The 23,920-nt window shown below is 38.1% G+C and overlaps 1 pseudogene; it reads right to left on the bottom strand.

Annotated features, from left to right (window-relative positions):
- Window positions 1–3,083: 3,083 nt before the first annotated feature.
- The window catches only part of LOC101645001, a 67,528-nt pseudogene continuing 46,691 nt past the window's right edge, over window positions 3,084–23,920 (bottom strand).

The raw sequence follows: 23,920 nt of genomic DNA, 5'->3' as shown, positions 1-23,920 counted from the left end.
AAAATGCCGCCTGGGAAGCATTCACTAGTCTATATCAAGAAATTTGGAAGAAAGTTACCTGGCTGATCAACTGGAAAGATATATTTGCGCCCATTCCAAAGAGAGATGCTTGCACAAAATGTGGAAATGACCCAACAATATCATTACTATCTCCTGCTGTTGTGGGTTCAGACTCATAGTGACATACAAAGAATAAAACACTCCCTGGTTCTGCACCATCATCAATATTGTTCTTATGTTTGAGCCCATTGGTGTAGCCACTGTGTCAGTCTGTCTTAACCACGTGCTTCCTCACTTTCACTGCCCCTCTACTTTACCTAGCTTGATGTCCTTGTCCAGGGACTGGTCTCTTCTAATAACGTGCCCATAGTATGTGCAATGAAGTCTTACTATCCTTGTTTCTAGGGAGCACTCTGGCTACACTTCTTCCTAGACAGATGCGTTGGTTCTTCAGCCAGTCCATGGTACTTTCAATATCCTTCACCAGCACCATACTACAAATGCATCTATTCTTCTCTGGTCTTCCATATTCAATGTCCAGCTTTCACATGCAAGTAACATTTTTCTGATGTTCATTCAAAAATGGCTACAGCAGTTCATGGGCAGGGAGCTGCTAGAAAGTCAAGCAGGGTTCAGAAGAGAATGTGGGATTGGTAATATCTTTGCTGATGTTAGACGCATCTGAACGTAGAGCATACCAGAAAATATTTGTTCGTGCAATATTGAGTATGCAAATGCATTTGAATGTGTGGATAGTTGTTTTTTTTTAAAGATAACATTTTGAAGAATGGGAATTCCAGAACGACTACTTGTGCTTAAGTGGAATTTGTGTATACACCAAAAGGCAGTCATTCCAAAAGAACAAGGGGACACTGTAAGGTGTACTGCTATTATATCCTTTTACCTTATTTATTCAATCTGTATGCTGCACAAATAATCTGGAAACTGGGAGATATGAAGAAGAACTTGGTAGGAAGGCTCCTTATCAACCTTGGATATGCAGATGACACAAGCTTGCTTGCTGAAAGCCAAAAGAATTTAGAGCACTTGCTGAGGAAGTTCATAGAGGACTGCCTACAGTATGGATTATAACTCCAGGTAAAGAAAACAACAACAATAAAATCCCCAGTCTTACCAGTAGAAAACATTATGATAAATGGCAAAAAGTTTGAAGTTGTTAAGGGTTTAAGTTTACTTGGATCCACAATCAATACTTACTGAAGCATTAGTTGAAAAATAAAGTATGTATTTTTCAAGGGAAAGAAAAAAACACTAAACTAGAACATATAATGATAAACAGAGTAAAAGTTGAAGTGCTTTGGCAAATCGGCTACACAAACCATCTTTAAAATACTAAAGAGTAAAAACAGTAGTACATTGGTGATCAAGTTGAACCTGACCCAAGCCATGGTACTATCAATGGGCAGTGAATAAAGAACACCAGAGAGAACTGATGAATTTAAAATTTGAAATGGACCAAGAATATTGACAGGACCATGAACACCAGAAGAACAAACAAATCTGCTTTGAAGGAAGTATAGTCAGATGGCACCTTATAAGCAAGAATGGACAACCATTGTTTCACATGCTTTGACTGTGTTATCAGTAAAGATCTGTCCCTGGAAAAATACATCATGCTTGGCAAAGCACGAGGACAGTGAAAATGAGGATGGCCCTCAACAGGGTTAATTGACACAATGGCTGCAAAAAATGGGCTCAAAAATGACAATTCTGAGGATGATGCAGGCCTGGGCAGTGTGTTTCAGTCTATTGTTTGAGTTGGAACTCACTTGATAACAGCAAAAGCAAACTGGGTAAATAAGCCGTATCAATGAACTGCACCATAGGCAAGGAAATAGAAAATGCTTCCCCCCAGCCAGGTTTTACTGCAGGAGGAACCTGACTCACGGCACAGGGCCCGATGCAAGTCTTTCTGGTGACCAGCTCTGGAGGGAGAGATGATTAGACCTTTGAGCAGGAGTGGAATGGTATATGTAGCCCTGCTTGTCCTCTGGATGAAGGAGTCTGTGGCACAAGAGTCAAGCATTTGGCTACAAATCAGGAAGATGATCACACAATCCACTCTGGCTCCGGGAGAAAAAGAACAAATAATTTGTTCTGTAAAGATTTCAGTTGGCTATTTTTAACCTGTCACATAGGGTTCCTATGCATCAAAATAAAAGCAAGGGCACCTAACAATAAGTTATCTGCAAAGAAAATCAGGTTTTTATATGGCCGGTTCTTTGCCCCAAAGTCTAAATATGCTAGCATTTGAAGCAACAGAGAGGGAGCAATTAACTCTTTCTGATGGTCTAAGGAAACAACAAAGTTTTTTTTTTTTTGAAAACTTTACGTTTCTTAAAGAACAAGACTTACGGAAATAACTTGAAGTGGACTCCTGGCCCCCTTCCACAGCAGGCTCCCGAGTCTGGACACACTCTGTCGAGGCAGACTCCTGGGCAGCCAGTGACTGACTAGAAACACATGGCTGCAAGCTCGTCATTTCTGCTCTAATGATACCTGAGTGTGGGAAATGTACAGTCCACGCGTTCACACGCTTCCTTTATAAAGGTAGATTTCAGGGGAGCGTCTACACATGCACAGGACAGGGGTCAGGGCAGGAGGGGTGGTGGGGGTGTCCTTTCTGCTTCCTGAGGTTCCATCTCAGGGCTGGCCCTCATCACCTCCGACAGGGCAGGGCCCCCACCTGCCATTACACTTGCCTGCTGCTGCCGCCAGGTGTGACTAGAGCTTTGGACCAGTGAGGGTTCTGCTCAAAGGGGACAAGTGCACTGAGCGGGGGCATCTCTGAGACAGCCAGCTAGGCCGGTGTCTGCAGCTGCAACCTGTGCACGTGGAGGGCAGGGGCCAGTGTTCACAGAGCCAGGTCCTGCCCCCACCCGACCCCCCCACCCCCAACACACACACCCTGCCCGCCTCTCTGAGCAGCGCATGCTCAGTAACACCTGGGGAATACTGCACGGTCGGGGAGCGAGCAGGAGCCTCTTGAGGCTGCTGCGCTGGCTGGAAGCAGCTTCCACTTGCAGGGCCATCAGGTCGCAGGCTCCCGGCTGTGTTGTCTGTCAAACAGCAGAGAGGGAGATGAAGTGCGAGGCGCCAAGCTTGGCTTTGGCAAACCGGTAAGGCATGCCCGGCTCCAGGGCCGCCCTAATACTGGTGAAGCCGGCACATCCCAGGGCCACATAGACCAGGCAGGGATCGCCTTCTGGGGCGGCCCGGGGCGAGGCTCTGTAACTGCAGCTATGTACACGTGGAGGGGTGGAGGCGCCGAGAGGGTAGTCTGCAGGATGTGGTCTAGCGGGATGGTCTGTGTCTTGCTAGTCGGAAAGGATGTGCACGAAGGACACCGGGAAGATCCCCTTCCTGTCAGGCTGCCCCTCGATGTGGCCCACCACCACTCCTGGTCAGAAATGAAACCAATCAATTTAATGCTATAGGAAACAAAGCTAGCATTACTTAAAAGTTTATATGTAAATAATTAATTTAGTGACACTTCTTCTGGACCTTGATGAATTTTGGTACTTGCATTTTTTGGAATGTTTCATTTTTTGTTTGTTTTGGAATTTCATTGTTATTGAGAGGAACATTCAGAGGAAAAAAAATGTCCATTCAACAGCTCACGCATTCTGTTGCATGGCATTAATTGAGATCCACACAGTGCAACACTTTCTCCCACTTTTTCCTTGTGTTTAATTTTTCCACTCATCCTTCATTCCTATCCTTTCCTTGATCTCTGGTTTAATGTGGTCCTTCTGATTTTCTATGATTGACTGTTCTGAGAACTGACTACTTCACTGGTGTTATGGGCCCGGCAATCGTTTGGCTAAAGAGAAATTTAATGTGGAATGTAAAGGTAAAAGATCTAAAAGTACACAAAGTAAAAAGAAAGCATGTTAAAAGATACAACTAAGAATAATGAATAGTGTGTTATCATAAAATACATAAATATGGTAACTCTCATTTTTTAAAAAACTTTTTAAAGCTTAGTACAATAATTCCTACTGTCATTAAAACCAAAGCAATGGGAATATGGAATGCAGTGGTATTAGTTGTGGTCTCATTGACATGTGCTTAATTACTATGCTTTGCAATAAAGCATAATAATAAAGAATACACTATGCTTCATAATAAAAAATCATAAGGATTTGTGAACATTTATTATCACATATCAAATAAGACATGATTGCCCTAGGACTGACAAAAACAACAACATCACTACTATCAATTACAGTTTTAGTATTATTTTTGTGAAAAAGATTAAAAAACTATCCTCATTCAGAGAAAGAACAGAAAAAAGAAAAGAAATTCACAGAGGAGTACATTGCCATTAAAGTTCAGCCTCAAATTATATTCCTCAAATTAATATCCCATATAACTTGATCAAAGTAATTTGTTTAGCTATACATAGAGAAGCAAGAACATTCCTCATTTCCAAACAAAAACTCCCTGAATGCTGGGCAAAATGTCCAAATCACGGATTTCACTTTGCTGCCCACTTTGTTAAACTTTCTTCTTCCAATTGAAGTTACTTCTTTGTTCCAGGTGTAAGGAACAGACTAAATACATTCTAACAGATTCATGCCGTAAACCTCTAGTGTCTAAGCTGACCTGAAGACGCATTTATTTGTCGTAATCAGTGTCTCCAGAGAAAGTATGTATCTTTATAACATCTGTGAAGAGCCCTTCTCAGCGTCTAATTTGTCAGTTGGATAACATTAGAACACTCTAGTTTTTCTCATTAAGCTGCATATTACTTAATGATCCATACTAATCATTAATATAAAAAAATACAAGAAATTTCCGCAAAGTGCTTAGACTAGGAATACTACAACAAAAAGCTGAAGCTTCCCAATTACTATGGGACTCTCTTTCTGGCTGGCAACTGATGGGTGTATCACAACACACATGCCATTTGGAAGCTCACATATGTGGCATCAGTGTAACTGCTGGTGGCAAGATGGCTCTGTAGCCATAGTGGATTGCAGAATATGGATGACTGCTGCTTAGAGGAATCGCTGTTGACAGGGGTGGTGAAACAACTCACGAATGATGAACTGAGAAAGTATTCAGCTGGTGATGCAGACCTATCAGTGTGCCACACCATAACCTTACAGAGGATTACTGCAATGTCCTCCTGTCTTACGATCACTTATGACAGAGATGCAAAGGCAGCAGGAGGTAGTCTGAGTGGACCATTCACATATTCTGACTTTCCCTTTTATTTGGGGCTTAGAAAATATGTGGGAGCTTCAAAAAGTTTGCTGAAATGTGGAATAAAAACTACTGAATTTTTGTGACTAATATTTTTAAGCTCCCTTATATTATAGATCCATCACAGTTTCAAAAGTTTTAAATAATTTTATTGATATGTAGTTCATGTACCATACAACTCAATGATTTGGATATATTAAAGAGATGTGCAATTATCACAACAAACATCTTAAGAACATCTTCATTTTTATATCTTGTTATTAGCTCCCCATTACCCACTTCCCTTGGTATAACTTTAAGAGGCTGTTAATCTAGTTACTATCTCTATAAATTTATCTATCCTAGATTTCATGTAAAGAAATCACCACTAAAAAATAACAAAATAAAACACAGAAAAGCCTCAATACAAAAGAAAGCAGAAAATTTAAAAAGCTAGAACACATTAAAAATGGGTCAAAGGGAAAACAAATGAAAAGGTGTTAAATTTAATTTAACTATATATGTCTACATGAATTCACTTTCTAATTCACTCTGTCTGATATTGAGGCTATTCACATCCATGGTCAATGATCCCAATAAATTAAATGGAAACTTAATCCCCATGATGGGGTGCTTTGCAAATATATTTTGGGCTATCACTGTTACCCATAGACTTTTGCAAATTGAGTGCTCAAAATTTAAACTCATGCGATTCTCCACACTAATCTTAGATTTTATTATTTAAAATTCTTTAATTATACAGACTGATGTACTTCTACTATGTAAGTTTAACCGACCCCACACATAGATGGCTGCTTGCTTTAAGATATGTCAAAAGTTTGTTTTTATAAACCTTAAAAACAAATCTTTCTTTTCTCGCAAAACTGCTGACAACAAGCAAATCCAATAAAGTCTAAAATGAAGTAAGAACTTACCAAGAGTTTAATATTATACATCTAGGTAATCTTCTATTCCTGAAGCTGATAGCAAGCGAAGAGTCCTAGTGGCTCAGCAGCTAAGCTCTCAACTGCTGATTGAAAGATTGGAGATGGTAACCAGCAAAGGCCCTGCCAGAGCTTCAGTGAGGATGATATTCCAGGAAAAGATTTTTTCTTGATACCCTTGAAATGAACTTGTAGGTCCCTGAAGACTCCAAGTCCACTTCAATTTTATTTTTCCTCCTACTTTTTAGCCACTCAGACCAATATTTAGATCTGAGGGGTAAGAAATTAGGAGGGCTTTTTTTAATAGAGGAATTTTTAGAATTGTCTTTTTTTTCCTGTTAAACCCACCATTTTTGTTGTATTTCGTTCTTTTTTGTCTCTCTCCCATTCCTCCCCTCGCCCTGGTCCCACCCTTTCCCTGGCCTCCTTCTAGTCATCAAAGTCTGGTCTATTGGTGTTTAAACTGCATTTCTTCATCTTTGTTTTTCCATATAACAAGGGCAATATTAATTATTTATCTTTGTAAGATTGATTGAGTTTCCTAAGCAAAATGTTTTCTGGTTTTGTCCATGTTTTGCTGGGATTAAGGGAGTGGTCATTGCTTTTTATTGAGGCCTAAAATTCCAGATTATGAATGTATTAAAGCAGCGGTTCTCATCCTGTGGGTCATGACCCCTTTGGAGGTTGAATGACCCTTTCTTAGGGGTCGTCTAAGACCATCAGAAAACAAATAAATATTTCCCAATATATAATTACATATTGTTTTGTTATTAATCACTATTCTTTAAATATGTTTAATTTGTATAATAAAAATAAATCCTGCATATGCGATATTTGCATTATGATTCATAACAGTATCAAAATTATAGTTATGAACTAGTAATGAAGATAGTTTTATGGTTGGGGGTCACAATAACATGAGGAACTGTATTAAAGGGTCTTGGCATTAGGAAGCTTGAGAGCCACTGTACTAGAGCCTGGGTGTCCATTCCTCTAGAATTGGGGATTTGGATGCGTCCATGTGTTTGCTATTGGGGAAATTGCTGTAATAAACATAGGTGTACATGAGTCTCTTTGTGTTATATTATTAATTGATTTTGAGTATATACCCAGTAAAGAGATTGCTGGAACATAAGGTACTTGATTTGCATTTGTTTAAGAAAGTCTGGTACTAATTTCCCACTGGTTAGATAATTCACCCGTCCCATTAGCAATGTAAAATCATGCCTGTCTCTTCACATCCTCTCTAGTATTTATTTCCCGTTTCACTGAATGTTGCCAAAGGTTGGTGAGAGTTGATATCTCATTGGTGTTTTAGCTTGCATTTATCTTATTGCCAATGATCATGAACAATTCATCATCTTGTTGTTGGCCCCCTGTTTATTGTCTTTGGGAAATTGTCTATTCATGTCTTATGCCTATTTTCTATTGAACTATTTGTATTTTTCTTGTCAAGATGTTGTAGTTTTCTAAAGATTTTGGAGATTAGACATTTATCTGATATATTACTGCTGAATATTTTCCCCCAAAACTTTTGACGAAGGCTTTTGTTGTCCATAAATGTATTTTTAATAGGTCCTAGATCTTTCTTTTGTCTTCTGTTGTGTGTGTGTGTGTGTAGTGTTATGTTCAATAGTGTGTTTGCGCCTTGATATAGAGCCCTTAATTTGGTCCTCAGTTTTTCACTGGTGGTCTTAGTAATTGTATGATTCCTATTTAGATCATTGGTCCCTCCTGAGTTTGGTGTTGTATATGTTGTGAGGTATAGCTAGGTCTTGCTTCATTCTTTTACAGGTGAAGGTACAATTTTTTTCTAGCACCATTTTTGGAAAAGACTGTTTCAACCATTTAATGTGTTTTAGTTCCTTATCAAAAATTAGGTGTCCACAGGTACTTGGTGGTATTTCTGGGTTTTCAATTCTAATCCATTGGTCTTCATATCTATTGTGGTACCAGTATCAGGCTATTTTGATTACCATGGCTATACACTAGGTTTTAATGTCTGGGAATGAAAGCTCTCTTCCTTTGTTCTTATTTAAATGACATACAGCACAGTGACATATACAGTCATTTGAATATAACTCATAACATATGAAATTATAATTGAATGACTCTAACATCTCAAAGTATGCAACTATAAATATATAACATCCATGGTGTTATCATGACAAAACCATTACATGATAACTGAAAATAGAAAAATAAATGTTTTTGCTAACAAACATTTACAAAAGATAAGAGTATGATACAATTGAGATGAGGAAAAAAAACTATTAGTATATACTCATCTTCCTCTGTAAACTTGTCCTACAATGGTAATGTGTATTGGTGGGTTGCTATAAGTTATGCCACCAATATTTCAAATATTGGCAGTGTCAAGCTTGCCAAACAAGTTTTAGCAAATTTTCCAGATGTAGGCAGACTAGGGAAAATAAAAAAGTCATCCACTTCTGAAAAATTAGCTACATAAAGCCTTACAAATAGCCATAGAGTATTGTCTCGTATAATGCCAAGATGTGCTCCACAGGTTGAAAGGCACTCAAAATATGATTGGGAAAAAGTAAAATCCTCAAAGCAGAGTTCATTCTAATACTGAAGATGGAGAAAATCTTTTTGAATATCCATTTGCTAATGTGGCAAAAGTGAAAATCACTTTTTTCAACAATGTAAGCAGCAGTTGAACACCTGGATTTCACCAGATGGAATATACAGTGATCAAATTGACTACATTGCTAGAAAGAGAATATGAAGAAACTTGCTATCATTATTCAGAACAAGATCAGGGGTTCAATGCAAAACTGACCATCAATTTTTTTGCTAAGCAAGTTCTAAGTAAAACTCAAAAAATTATAACAAATATGTAAGTATGTGCTTCATTCTATCTGAATTTAGAAATCATTTCAAGAATAGATTTTCTGTACTGGATACTAATGTTCAGTGGCGGAATTACGTTAAAGACATCACACAAAAGGTGTCAGAAGAAACTCTGAATATTTCTCTCAAATGGAAAAAAGATAAATGGGAAGGAAGAAAAGATGACCCAGATTTCAAAAGGCAGCTTAGAAATGTTGATCAAACATTCACCTATTTTATGGAGGTAACTGAAATGATCAAGAACTGATTATATTGAAGAAAGAAGTTCAAGCTTCACTTGCAACATTGGATTCCAGGATTTGACACACCAATGGACGTGTTTCAGCCAATGGATGAAGTGCTGGCAACAGTCTCCCAATTATGTCCCCCCAAATCAGAAGACAGTTACCTACCCAACTGATATTAAGAGAACAATATTTATATAAATTCCAAAGAAAGGTGATTCAACAGAATACAGGAACTATTGAACAATATCATTAATATCACATGCAAGTAAAATGAGGCTGAAGAAAATGTTAAAAATGTTTGCACAACAGATCAACAAGCTTCCAGAAACTCAGTATGCATGCAGAAGAGGACACGGAAAGATGGATATCATTGTGAACAGATGAATCTTAGATGAAAGCAGAGAATGCCTGAAAGATCATTACCACTTTTTTCATTGATCGTGAAAAGTCATTGGATGTGTGGATCACAACAAATATGGGTAGCAGTGCAATGAAAAGGAACTTCAGAACTCCTAATTGTGCTCACAAATAAACTACATACTAATTAAGCAGTTGTCAATCAAACAGATCTAGAGTGTACCCCTTAGTTTTTACAGGTATTCCATCAATTCCTATAACCTTGAATTTTGCCAAAGGGTTCATTGCAATTTGGACTTCTTTTTTTCATTGTGATTGGTTCTTGATCATTTTCTACCTCCTGAAATAGTTGAATGTTCACAATCCCTTTTGGTATTTTAACTCTCTGTATTCATTCAATCATCTTTTGATGCTGTTTTCTGATAGTTCAATATTTTTCCCCACAGGATCCAGAATAATACAACTGGAGATTCCTCTTTTTTTTTCCATATTATTTTAGTGTGAAAAATATTGAGCTTTTTCTCCTATTTTGATTTTCAATTTACAGTCCCTGCATATTTATCATATTTTACTTTTTGTTTTCAAGCTATATTTTGAAATATTCAGTTCAATTTTTAATTCATTTCTTCCATTCATTTTACCTTATGTGGTAGTTATATAATCTGATGTCAATTTGAGACTATTAAAAGTGAAAGGGGTGGGCTTTAGCTTGTCAATCAGGTCGCAGCTTGATGACCTCACTTGGAAGCACCCAGGGAGATAAATAGCTCACTTGCAGCCACACAGACTCTCTGCTACACATTCCTGTTGACAGGACACATGGAGCAGCACTGATAGAGCCAGAGCCCTGGAGCTGGAAGAGCCACATGAAGACTTACACCAGCACTAAGATGCTTCCACCACCACTGGGACCACAAGACTTTCCACCAACTGGCTGGTGCTCTTCCTGCACTCAGCATCATTGCATGTGTTTTGTGAGCCTAACAAGGAATTTATGCACTAGTATCGACATATCAGGCTTATGGAGTTGATCGGGACTGGACTGGGGTGTTTTCTTAATGTACAATTGCTCCTTGATATAAAGTTCTCTCTTACACACCTATGATTGTCTATGAATTTGTTTCTCTAGTTAACCCGCACTAACACACCCAATGTTGGAGAGCATGTTTCAAAATCTCTTCTCAAATTGGAAATGGTCTTCACTTTCTTTCCAGTCATCCTAATGACTTTCTTTTTTTAAAATTCTTTAGATATAATGTCCTTCATGGCATCCCACAACTAGACTTTTATTATTAGTGTTCAATGTATCAACATTGTCCTTCAGATGGTATCTAGAATCAACAGAGATATGTTCATGGCCATATTTTGACTCTTGTAGATTTGTTTTATTTTCTTTGAATTTAACTTGGATTTTCATATGAAGAATTAGTGGTCAGTTCTGTAAGTCCTGCCCTTGTTCTGACTAATCATATTGAGTTTCATGCTTCCTTTCTAACAATGTAGTAAATTTGATCACTGTGTGTTCCATGTGGAAGGTGTAGATAGAGTCACTTTTAATGTATTTAAAGGAGTATTTTCAATTAAGTTATTAATTCTTAAAAATTCTATCATATTATCATCAGCTTAGTTTTATCACCAAGACTGTATTTTCCAACAATTGGCTCTTTTTGTTTCCACTTTTTACATTCCAATCACCAGTAAATATTGATTTATCTTGATTAGATGAATTACAAATTGCTGAAGTTGTTAAAAATCTACCTCATAGGCCAACATGGAAGAAGCACACCAGTCTGAGTGATCATGCCGTATTGATGGGATCAGGTGTCAGGTACCAAAGACCCAGAACAAAAAAAGCATTATCAGTGTGAATAAGGGAGAGGGTAGAGTGGAGACCCAAATCCCATCTGCAGAGAGTTGGACATCACCTAACAGAGGGGTACCATGGAAGAGAGGAGCCAGTCATGGTGCAGTATAGCACAGAAGAAACATACAACTTTCCTCTAGTTCTTTATGCTTCCTCTCCTCCTCTATCATGACCCCAGTTCTACCTTACAAATCTGGTTAGACCAGAACACGTACACTGCTACAGATAAGAGCTGGAAACACAGGAAATCCAGGACTGATAAATCCCTCAGGATAAATAATGAGAGCAGATATACTAGGAGGGTGGGGGAAAATGGGTGGAGAAATGGGGAAATGATCACAATGATCGACATATAACCCCCTCCTCGGGGACCAACAAGAAAAAATGGGTGAAGGGAGACTGTGGTTGGTTTAAGACATGACAAAAAATTTATAAATTATCAAGGGTTTATGAGCGTGGAAGAGGTGGGAAAATGAGCTGGCACAAAGGGCTCAAGTAGAAAGAAAATGTTTTGAAAATGATGATGGCAACATATGTACAAATGTGCTTGACATAATGGATGGATTGTGATAAAAGCTGTAAGATCCTTCAATAAAATGATTTTTTTTAAAAAAATCTGCTTCATGGAAGAAAAATCAGCCTGCCAGTTACATAAGGAATTACAGTCTTGGAAACCCAGTGGGGCAGTTCTCGTCTGTCCTATAAGGGAGTTATGAGTCAGGGTCGATTTGATGGCCCTGAGGTGGGCATTTCTTTGTTTGTTTTAGTTTTGGTAACAGTGGTTGGTGGGAAAATTTGAAAAAATAGTCATTAAAATAATCTTCCAGCAAATTTAGTTGCTATACTCCTATCTTGAATTATGTATACATTTATATTTTTAAAGTGGGGAATGAAATTAAGGTTAAGGAGTTCTGGTGGTTCTGTGGATTGACCTGGACTTTTTAAAGTGCAAGTTGGGTGATTCAAACTCATTACCTGTTTCTTGGGGGAAATGGAAGGTGTCTGCTTCCATAACAATGTATAATCTTAGAAACCCCAGTGGTTGTTCTGGCTCATAGCGACCCAATGCACATCAGAAGGAAAGACTACCTGCTCGTGTGCCATCCTTGTACTCGGTCTCTTGGTTGAGCCACCGTTGTTGCAGTCCCTGCGTCACTCTACTTTGTTGAGGCCTTTCCTCTTTCTTACTTCCCCTCTTCTTTACCAATGGCCATGTCCTTCTCCAGGAACTGGTCCCTTCTGAGAACATGTCCAAAGTATATGACATGAAGTCACACCATCCTTGCCTTTAAGGAGCACTCTGGCTTTATTTCTTCCCAGGCAGATTTCATGCTCTTTTGGGAATCCATGGCCCTTTCAATATTCTTCACCAGCACCTAATCCAAAAGCATAAATTCCTCTTTGGTCTTCCTTATTCAATGTCCAACTTTCACAGCGTATGAAGAGATTGAAAATACCATTGCTAGGGTCAGGTGCGCCTTCGTCCTCAAAGTAGCAGTGTTGCTTTTCAGCATTTATGAGGTCTTCTGCTCTCAATTTACCCAATGCAATACTTTGGTTGTTATTTTGTCTGCTGCTTCCATAAGCATTAATTGTGGATCCAAGCAAAACTAAATCCTTGGAAACTTCAATCTTTTCTCCATTCATCATTGCATTACCTAGTGGCCTCTTGTGAGGATTTGTTTTTTAACATTGACTTGTAAGTCAAACTGATGGCTTCAATCCTCTACCGTCATCAGTGGTTAATGTGGTAGTTGTGAGTAATGTGAGTACTTAATATATCAAGTTAACTAGGTGATGATTGTAAATGATTTGGCATATATTACCCAGTCATCTTCCATTTTTTATGTGATTAGCCTATCAACTGGAATGGAGTTTATCTTGAGCCTATGAACTTATATGGTGATTGGTGATTCAATATATATATATATATTGAACTCGGTCTCTATTCAATTGAGACCTATTGCCTAACTTCCGGATCTGAGACTTGCAAGGCTCTATGATTGTATCAGGCATTTATTTCTCTCTCTGTCTCTCTCTCTCACACACAGACAAACAATAAAACAATACGTTGGACTAAACTCCATGGTAATGGCATTGTGTTTGGTTTGGCTTTTTTCTTTGTTTTTGTTTTTTAATAACTAGAAGTGTCTGAAAAGATAGATAATAGTCTCATCTCCATATATATATATCTTGAGCCTGTGAACTTTTATGGTGATTGGCGATTCAAGATATATATATACACACACATATACATATATATATGTATATATATTCTGGAAAAAAATAACAGCTGTCTCTTCAACATAAATCTGTCTCATTGTCCATATCTCTTTTGTTCTTGGATCATGAGCCAGTGGTATGCAACCTGATTTGGGGTTCATCAACTCAACAATACATGCACCAGGAGAAACCGCCAACCTATTGCCTAACTTCCGGATCTGGGATTTGCAAGGCTCTATGATTGTATCAGGCATTTATTTCTCTCTCTGTCTCTCTCTCTCACACACAGACAAACAATAAAACAATACGTTGGACTAAACTCCATGGTAATGGCATTGTGTTTGGTTTGGCTTTTTTCTTTGTTTTTATTTTTTAATAACTAGAAGTGTCTGAAAAGATAGATAATAGTCTCATCTCCAGATTGAAAATCAGTAAGGCCATGCTGAAATCCAGGAAAACATATTATTATTATATTTTATGGATGATTTTCATATTACATAACCTTGGATTACACACTTATATCTTAAGATTCAAACTCTTCTGTTCAAAATTAATATAACACTGGGAGAAAATGATGAGAAACAATGCTTTATTTTATCTTTACAATGCATTTTGGGTAAAGATAATTAAGGTTAATTTGGCATTGATTCTTATTTTGAGTTAAAATGCGTATAGTTAAATAATGCTTATATAAAGGACCAATGGGAGAAAAGACACTTTTAAATAAGAAAGAAAATTAGAAGAAAAAGAAAAGAAGAATTAGATACAAATGAAGACATAGAAACTTCATTATTGAAAGATCAGTTCAAATCTCAAAATTAAGCAAGACAGAAAAAAGGAAAAATATGAAATTGGCAGAACTAAGAAAACTTTATAAAACAATAAATGCTCAGTATATTTATAATATAGCCTATGAAGTATAACCATTAAGACTCAAATTATGATTAAATTTTTTGTATGGCAGAAGTTTAACCTTGCACCTTAAACTTAACTGAATCCCTGAAGCTATCACACTGAGATAATCTTTAAACTTTAAATTAAAAACATTTCTGAATCTACCCTTAAAACCATACAATATTTTAGCTTAACTAGTAAGGACTATCTGCCCTGAGCATTGTGCTATTTCAGAATCGGCTTTGTATTTCTCAATAACAATAAAATAAATAAAACATTTAAAATATGTATATATTTTTAGTTACTAATTGCTTTGTTTTCCTTTCTAAAATGAGGGGCAAACATATTCCTGGAACAGATGAGACATTGATAAATTATCCTGTTACAAGATCATCATATGTTCACATTGGTCAGATCTCCTGTAGTGGTAGACCTCTTTAAACTGTTAAAAGGCAAAGCTGTCAGTTGCATAACTAAGAAGTGCCTGGCATAAGCCATGGACATTTTTTTTATCACTTCATACACATGTAAAAGCCAAACAATAAAAGAGAAAGACCGATGAAGAATTAAGACATTCTAATTACTATGCCACTGAGAATATTGACTGTACTATGGATAGCCAGAAGAATAAATAATTCTGTATTGGAATAAGCTCAGCTAGACTGTCTCTTAGAAGTGAGCATGACAACATTTTGTTTTACTTATAATCAACTCAAACATAGGGCTGATGGAGGAAATGGTGTAGTCTTGGGTGATGTTTCCCTATCCAAGCCAGACAAAATCCTTGACAATTCATTCTTTTCCCCACTTATTGTGATGCCTCCAATTGGTCCAATGGTAAGGATTTTTCTTTTCTTTACATTGAGTTGCAATCCATACCGAAGGCTATAATCTTTGATTTTCATTAACAGGTCCTTCAAGTCCACCTAACATCCAGCAAGCAAGATTGTGTCATCTGCATATCATAGCTTGTTAATAAGCCTTCCTCTAATCCTAATGCCACATTCTTCTTCATATAATTCAGCATCCCTGATTATTTTCTCAGCATATACAGATTACAGCTCAGCCTTGATTATTTCCCTCAGTTCTTTCAATTTGAGTAATGCTAAGTATTTTCTTCTCTGTTAGTTTTCTAACTCCAGGTTGTAGTATCTGACCTCCTCTGGCTTTCCTTTTGTCAGGTAGGGGTGAGGCATACCTTACCCCTCCATCCTTTTTCACACTATTCTGAATTCAACTATTTCTGTCGCAGCACTCTACTTCTCTGCTGGGTTCTATAATTCATTACAATGGCCGTTGTAATGAACCCATTGACAATATGCATGATTAGGAGATTTCATTGCAGAAGTTAATAGGTTAACACACAGAAGGTTCAGTAAACAGTGAGGAACAACCATTGTTGGTCCACAATAGCACCTCTCCTCAGCCAGCTACCAAATCGCTCTCAGGTCTTCAGCCTCTCAGCCGCATGGTACGATGAAGCCAGTGGTCCACAGGACACCTCTCCTCAGCCAGCAGCCAAGTCTCTCTCCAGTTTTCAGTCTCATAGTCCTTTGGCTTCTATCCCTGTAGGCCAGGAAGCTAGTACACCTGTTACTGTCGCAGAGGCCCATGATCTCCTGTCAGCTGAAGAGAAAAGACCCCCTGGTCTCAAGTGTTCCTCCTCTGAGTCTCCACGTGACAGCTTTTGTTACAGCTGGTCTCAAAGGCCTTCAGCACTTCATACAGATCTTGGATGGGCTCTTCCAGGCGTCCTCAGATCTCTCTCTGTGTTCCACATAACTCATACTCAACGAGGAATGACTTTGGTGAAGATATGATTTTCGTCTTTCAGACAATCATATCCCCAAGGAAAATGAAAGTTAGTGTGTTAGCTTGGTTTCTCTAGAGAAGGAAAACCAGTGAAGTTTGAAAATTCAACTTGAACTTGTATTTAAGCAACCTAGGATTTGTTCCATAGTTGTTTCATGACTATCTCCCTGTGTTTGACATCCAGTGACGTCCATGTGTATAATTGCTGTTTATGTTGCTGAAAAATTGTATATAAATATATACATCTCCACCACTTAACTGTATTTGTTTAATGACGGTTTCCATTATTTTCTTACAATTATTTTAGAATTTTTCATATAATTGAGGGAGCTGCAAAGAGTTACTAGACTTTAATTCCATTTTTTATTTCATTTTTTCAAGGAAAAATTAAAGCCTCTTGGTGCTGTATGTTTATATCTATCTATCTATCTATATAGCTAGCTAGCTAGCTAGCTACCTATAGGAGATGTATATAGATAGATAAGTAGTTAGATAGAAAGGCAAATAGATAGGTGGATGGATATAGTTAGGTTTTACAATATATGTTTGAAGTTGCAAGTAAGTGGCTTGGTTGGTGTGCATGTAAGTTCTAGAATCTTCTCAATCTCAAATGGTGATCTAAACCGAAGCAGAAGGAGAGTATTAACTAAATGCTAAAGCAACTTCTTGGAACCTTTCTTAAGAAAGATACTCTGAAACTTAGCAATTATAGCGTCTCTAGGAAGCACTGGTGGCACAATGATTACATTGTTCTTCTACCAACCAAAAGATTGGTGGCTTGACTCACCCGTGGTCTGTGGGAGAAAGATGTGGTAGTCTGCTTCTGTAAAGACATACAGACTCAAAAAGACATACAGCTTCAACCTAGAAATGACACAATGGCTGTGGTTAAATACAATATCATTGTATTAAGTGCGTATTTATAAGGGATTATAAATTGCGTACCAATATATTAATGTTTGCATCTAAGTTTGATCTTTTACAAGGAAAGAATAATACCATAAACGGACCTTTATTGAACCCTCATTATACTTCATCTCTTAGCTACAGCAAAGCACAAGTTCCAAAATAATCATGTGGAAAACAGTGGGAGTCAGGAAAAGTGGGTGACTTCATTGTCTTCTTTTAAATTTATTTTTGAAATGCTGACGGATAAATCAAATTGTAGTTTGTCAAAGACAAAGCAAGAAATTTACAACTTAATTTATATTTTCACAAAAACATTTCTTTGTCAAATCCATTCTGGTTATGAAACTCATAACTGAGGAAACATTTCTATGTTAATAAAAGGGTGATTCTTTGCTATTTCTTATATGCATAAATACAAATAATTTTTATAGTATATAATAGGTAAGAGTATAAAAAAGTAATACATAGAAAGTAAGATGCCTGTACACATCAATCTATTTAAACTATGCACATTAATACAGAATATACTAATATAATACAATGGTTTCTATTTTAAAAGGGCATACCCTGGTTCAACTTGACCTAATTCATTTTGATAAGCCTGCAATGTTTACCTTGATAGAAAGTCTACTTATTTGTAAAACATTAAAACCTATGTGTAAAATATAACATCCGTTAATTATTTATTTGTTGAAGACAAATAATACATGAGTAGATTTCTAATAATTCAATGTTTAAGCTCCCTAGAAGGATGGTTGTTAATCTATGCTTATATTCTACAATTAAAAATGCAAATTATTCACAGTGACTTTACATGAAATGTGGTTTCCAAATATTGTACATGGAATTTGGGAACGTGAAGGGGATTTAGATATTTTAAAAATCGTATTTTACAGGTCAGTGACTTCTTGAATCGGATACAACCGTATTATATTATCACTGGATTTGGAGATTTGCATCTAGGTTAATTTCAATTCTGTGTCAGTTCCTCCAGGAAGATTTCCTTTACCCTTGACCTGAGATTAATAAATAAACAATAGGGAACACATGCTGAAAGAACGAGCAATAAATAAAACCAGAGAGAAGAATTCAGATGAAAATGTACATCAAAAACTGATTTCACTTCCATCATTTAGAGATTCAATAAAATGGCCAGATTTTTTCTTCTAAAAGAAGGATGCAAGATGTTCAGATGAATCATGCTGATAAGATTTTCACTTCCAACAAATTGATCTCTACTTTTCTCAGTTGTTTTTGTAACTCCAATTTTATATCTAACATTTCCATTCTCACCTCAACTCGGTTCAGTCTGGTTTCAGGCCACATTTTAAAGATTTTTCTTTCACCAAGGTTACCAATGTCCATTATGATTTTAAAGTAAATGGCTAATTATATCCTCTAATACATCTGACATTTTAACTTTAGAGATCAGTTGTTAGACTTCCTCCTTGAAATGTTATTTTCCCTACCTTCTGTCTACAATTTTTCCTTGTTTCTCTGACTGCTTTTAAGGATCCTTTAGTGCCAATGCTCTCTTCTCTGGGCCTTTAAATGGATCTCAGAAAAGTTTGACCTTTGTCTTCTATTAACATCCCTACCCTCTCTTCCTCATCTACTCCATGACTTCAGTTAGTCTCTACTCAAATGGCCTAAAGTATATTAACATCTCAATCCTCTCATATGCATAGAAGTAACCTCATGTTCCATGGTCATTTGTGGATTCCACAGAAATATATGCAAGACCCTGGAAGTTTGCATAGCCAAAAGTTAACTCATTATCTTTGTCTTTGGACAAGAATTGAAAAATAATGCTCAATTAGTATTGAAAATAAATTCTACTCCACCCAAAGATATTTCTGGTGGTATCAGTACCCAGTGCTTTCATTGTGTCACTCCCAATTCACAGTGACTTTTCAGGACACAGTAGAACTGCCCCACATGGTTGACATTGTTGTAAATATTTATAGTAGCAGACTGCCACAACTGACTTCCAGGAAGTAGCCAGTGGTGGCAAGGCACCAAGCTTCAGGTACCAGCTAGGTGATTGACTCCCTGTGCCATCACAGCCCCAGGAGCTCCAGAAAAGGGCTTTTCCAGAAAATGCACTGCTCTGTATACTCATTTCCCAACCCTTAGGGCAGTGCACTAACAATCACGTATCTGTTCCCCAAAGAGCTTCCAAGAATTCTAAAAAAATGCTATCAGTTGTGTGCAGAATATTCTAATTCAAATATAACTTAGATTTAATTAATTAAATGATAATTTATTTAACATATCCTAAATTTATAGCAATGACATATAGAAGATCAATCCCCTGGTCTCATTGCATTTTGATTGTAGGAAAACAAGTTATGTGTGTGGTGTGTAAATAAAACAGTTTTAGATATTTACTAAAATAAGTAGAGGCTGTTTTGGGGGGAACTAGCAGGGGTTACCTTGAGTGGATAGAGGCAAAATTGCTTTGAGCCAAGAACAATGAAAAAAGTCAGTAAGGAAATGATCAGAGAGAAGGACAACTGAGGCAGGGATGTAAAGTAAACTAGGAAAGGTGGAGCCAGGATGGTCTTGCATTTTGAGGTAGTTAGTTTATTGTGTCAACCTGACCAATAAACATATGTGGGATTAATTGAAGGGCGCAGGGATAAATGGCTCGGTGAGCCTTGCCTTTCTAGTTCTCGGGTCTCTTGATTTCTGGTGGTCAGACCAGTGAGCAGCTGCCTTAAACAGTTCCCTGTTTAAGCTGGCAAGGCTCACTTTCTGCAAGACATCCCTGAAGGGAAGCCACATGGACCTACCCCAATGCAGCCCTGGGTGCTGGAGCAGTGCTCAGATATACACTCACTGACTCGGCTTTCCTCGTGCAGTCAGCATCATTGCATGTGTTATGTGAGATGGAGGAGGACTTTGTGGATTGGTGTCAGATATATGGATTAATGGGTTAATGTTGGACTTGTGGGCTTGGGCAGCACTGGGTTGGGATGTTTTCTTGATGTGCACTTAACCTTTGTATAAAACTCTCTCTTATACATGAGTTTCTGTGGATTTGTTTCTCTAAAGTACCCAGACTAATGCATATCCTTTGATCTAAAAAATAAAAAAGACACAGGGGCTCAAAAAGTGGTCATAAGAGAGTTAGGAAAGACATCAGAGGAGATAAAAAGCGGAGGTAAGAAAATGAGGAACATATGTATTTTTCAACAGGTAATGCAGAGCCATGAGAATAAGGAAAATTTATAAGGACAATGGCATGACTTGCTCTTGCTACTGTTCTCATTTCCCATGGAATCTACTTGAAATTATAGCAACTCCTGCATTACAGAGTAGATGGGCTCCACTCTGTTAGCTGGACTAATTTTTACAGGTGGAGAGATAAAGTCCAATTTCTCCAGCCCCACTTGGTGGTTCTGAGCTATTTCCTTTTAGGTTTGCAATGAAGTAAAAACCATTTGTGACACGGAGGGACTCCATGTTAATCATCTCTTGTTGCATAGCAAATTACCTCAAGACTTCACAGTTTAAAAAGGTATACATTTGTTATTTCCCAGTTTCCATGAGCCAGCAATTTGGCACAACATAGCTGGGAGCTCTTTACCCCAGAGTGCAATCACAAGGTGACTGGGCTTTTATCATGCCAGTGGTCAGCTGGGTAAGTAAAAGTCACTGGATCTTACAGTTGCTTCTAAAACTGTAGGATCATTGGACTAATTCAGTTCCTGCAAGCTGCAGGGCAGAGAGTTGTATTTCCTTCCTGTGAACACCCCCAATTCCCTTCCATGCGTTCCCCTCCAGCAAGGCAATTTGCTTTATCAAAACATTTATGTCAAGGAATGTATGAGACACAATGAATAAGCTGTAAGCTTTTATATCTTAATCAGATAAATGTCTTTTCTTAATCATGCCCATATTCTATTTGTTAGAAACAGGCTTCTATGTCCACCCAGCCCTTATTCCATGTCAGTAGGCTGCACAAGTACAAGGGCCTCAGGAAGTGGGGATCATTGGCAGTTATTTTGAAAACTCTTCTCATAGCCCATCCTTTGGCTTCTAATGATCCATACCACTCTCAACATCCAAAGCAGATTTATTTCATCACAAGATCCATTCAAAATTCATAGCCTTCATTATTAACATCTGATCCATTTTGGTGTGACTACAGTACATCTCTATCTGTGACCCAATGTCACTGTTTCTATATAGAGAAAGAATCACTCTTCTGAAGTGTTCCAAATTCTGGAGTAAAACATTTGCAGCATTTAATAAGATTGCTACTATTAAAAGCTTTTGAAAAGCAAAAAGAAACAACACACTTAGCTCATCTTCAACTGAAAGAACTAAACAAAAAAGTCAAGCCTCGAGTTGCAATATTTAAAGATTATATGGTCAAAATATTGAATGATGCAGGAAGCATCAAAATAAATGGGAAGGATATACAAAGTCACTGTACAAAAAAACCCAAAAATCTAGTCCACATTCAACAGTTTCAAGAAGTAACGCAGGAGCAAAACCAGTGGTATTTGAAAGAAAAATTTCAAGCTGAATGAAATGCACCAGCCAGAAACACGGCTCCAGGAATTGATGGAATACCAACTGAAATGTTTTAACAAGGTGAACAAGCCCTGGAAGTGCTCACTTGTCTATGCCAAGAAACTTTTTATTCAAGGGGATATTATGAAAAAGACATTCAAACGACCCTTAGGTGGTCTAAAAATCCTGGTAGAATGTCGTGTTGGAACTTATATTCAGCTAATGGAGGCCCTGCCACCATTGGCTGACTTTCTCACAGATCTGCTCTTGCCTGGTCCTCTGTAGTGTACCTCCACTTTTCAGGTATGTGCATCCCCTGCAGCCCAATACCTCATAATTTGTGCGCTAGATGAGAAACCATTGTTAGAGCAATGTGAACATTCTGGGGTTCTCCACCCAGATGTTTCACTCTCTTGGGTCTCTTCTTCTGACAAGGAAATATACCTTATCTGTTCTTAACCATCCTTTCTCTAGAAAAATGTGGGGAAACAATCCCTTCCTGACTCCTTCGTGTTAAGATTCCTTCCAACATCGCCTCTCTGCCCTTTCTCTGAGTCTGTCTAGCTAAGGTAACTCACTGCCATCAAGTCAATGCTGACTGATAGTGACCTGCTGTGGGTTCTGAAACTGTAACTGCTAAGTGGGGTAGAAAGCATTTTCAAACTGCCAACCATGTGGATTGTAGGGCAATATGTGACAACTGGATCAATAGGTAACATCACGATCAAAGGAGAAAGGATTGAAATTGTCAAGGGTTTCATCTCCCTTGGGTCCATAATCAATGCTCATGGAAGCAGCAGTCAAGAGATCAAAGGATGCATTGCATTGGGTCATTTGTTGCACAAGATCCCTTTAAAGTGTTGGAAAGCAAGGAGGCTAATTTGAGGATTAAGGTCTACATGACCCTAGCCATGGTATTTTCAAGGGGCTCATATGTGTGTGAAATTTGGATATTGATTAAGGAAGACCAAAGAAGAATCAATTCATTTGAATCATGATGCTGTAAAAGAATATTAAAAGTATCATAGCTTGCCAAAAGAATAATCAAATCTGTATTGGAAGAAATACAACCAGGATGCCCTTTAGAGGATGGCTAGATTTCATCCCACATACTTTGGGCATGTTATCAGGACAGACTATTCCTTGGAAAAGGACAACTTTGTTGGTAAAATAGAGGGGCAGCAAAAAAAAAAGATGAAGGCCCTCAAGGAGATGGATTGACACAGTGGCTTGAGCAATAGAATCCAACATAACACCAATTAGGGGGATGGTTGAGGACCACGTGGTGTTTCCCTCTGTTGTTACCAAGGGGTAGGGTACCAGGAGCTGGAACTGACTCCAAAGCATCTAGCAACAGCTGTGACAACTGACCAGCACTGGTGTCATACAACAACGGAGAACCCGAGCAACCTAACCGGAGTCTGAGTTCCTAGAACTGCAGAAATTCAGGGCCAAAAAAGGCTTTAGAAGAGTGACAAGACCCTGCCCCCAGAATAATTTATTTCAAAGGACAGCACTGAATCCGCAGCTCTGGGAGAGGGACATATCTGATCAGAGAACACAGGAGCAGATGACGGGGGAGGAGGAGAGACTGGAGCACAACCTGGCCCACCAGGCCTTGAGGACGATGACCCCAATTAGAGCAGCCAGTCCACAGAGAGGACCACATGGCCAGCCCCAATATGAGACATGATGCCTCTCACTGACCCATGGCCCTGCAGGGGACAGCACCAGAGACACAGTGTGGGAATTGCACCTGATCTGATCTCACCATACCGAGGCAAAGCACTGGGGGAGTGCAGTGGAACAGCAAGGGAATGGAGCAGCAAGGTCCCCAAGGAATGCTGAAGGCAGACTTTGGGTCCAGGGCATGGTGCCCCAACAGACTGGACTGGAAAACACTCATTTATAAAGGCCAACGATCCTTGAACTAACTACAAGCTTTTCTTTCTTGTTGTGTTTTAATTTGTTCTTTGTCAGTGGTTTGTTGTTGTTGCTGTTTTGTTGTACATTGTTGCTTGGTTTGGCTCTGTCTTGTTTATGTGCATGTTATTATCTCTGCAGGTCTGTCTAAATAAGAT

This window comes from Echinops telfairi, unplaced genomic scaffold, assembly GCF_000313985.2.
Source record: "Echinops telfairi isolate 266 unplaced genomic scaffold, ASM31398v2 ScPeMD7_6;HRSCAF=24_1, whole genome shotgun sequence".
NCBI lineage: Eukaryota > Metazoa > Chordata > Mammalia > Afrosoricida > Tenrecidae > Echinops > Echinops telfairi.
The sequence above is the reverse complement of the archived record's forward strand: the minus strand, read 5'-3'. Positions and strand labels throughout refer to the sequence as shown.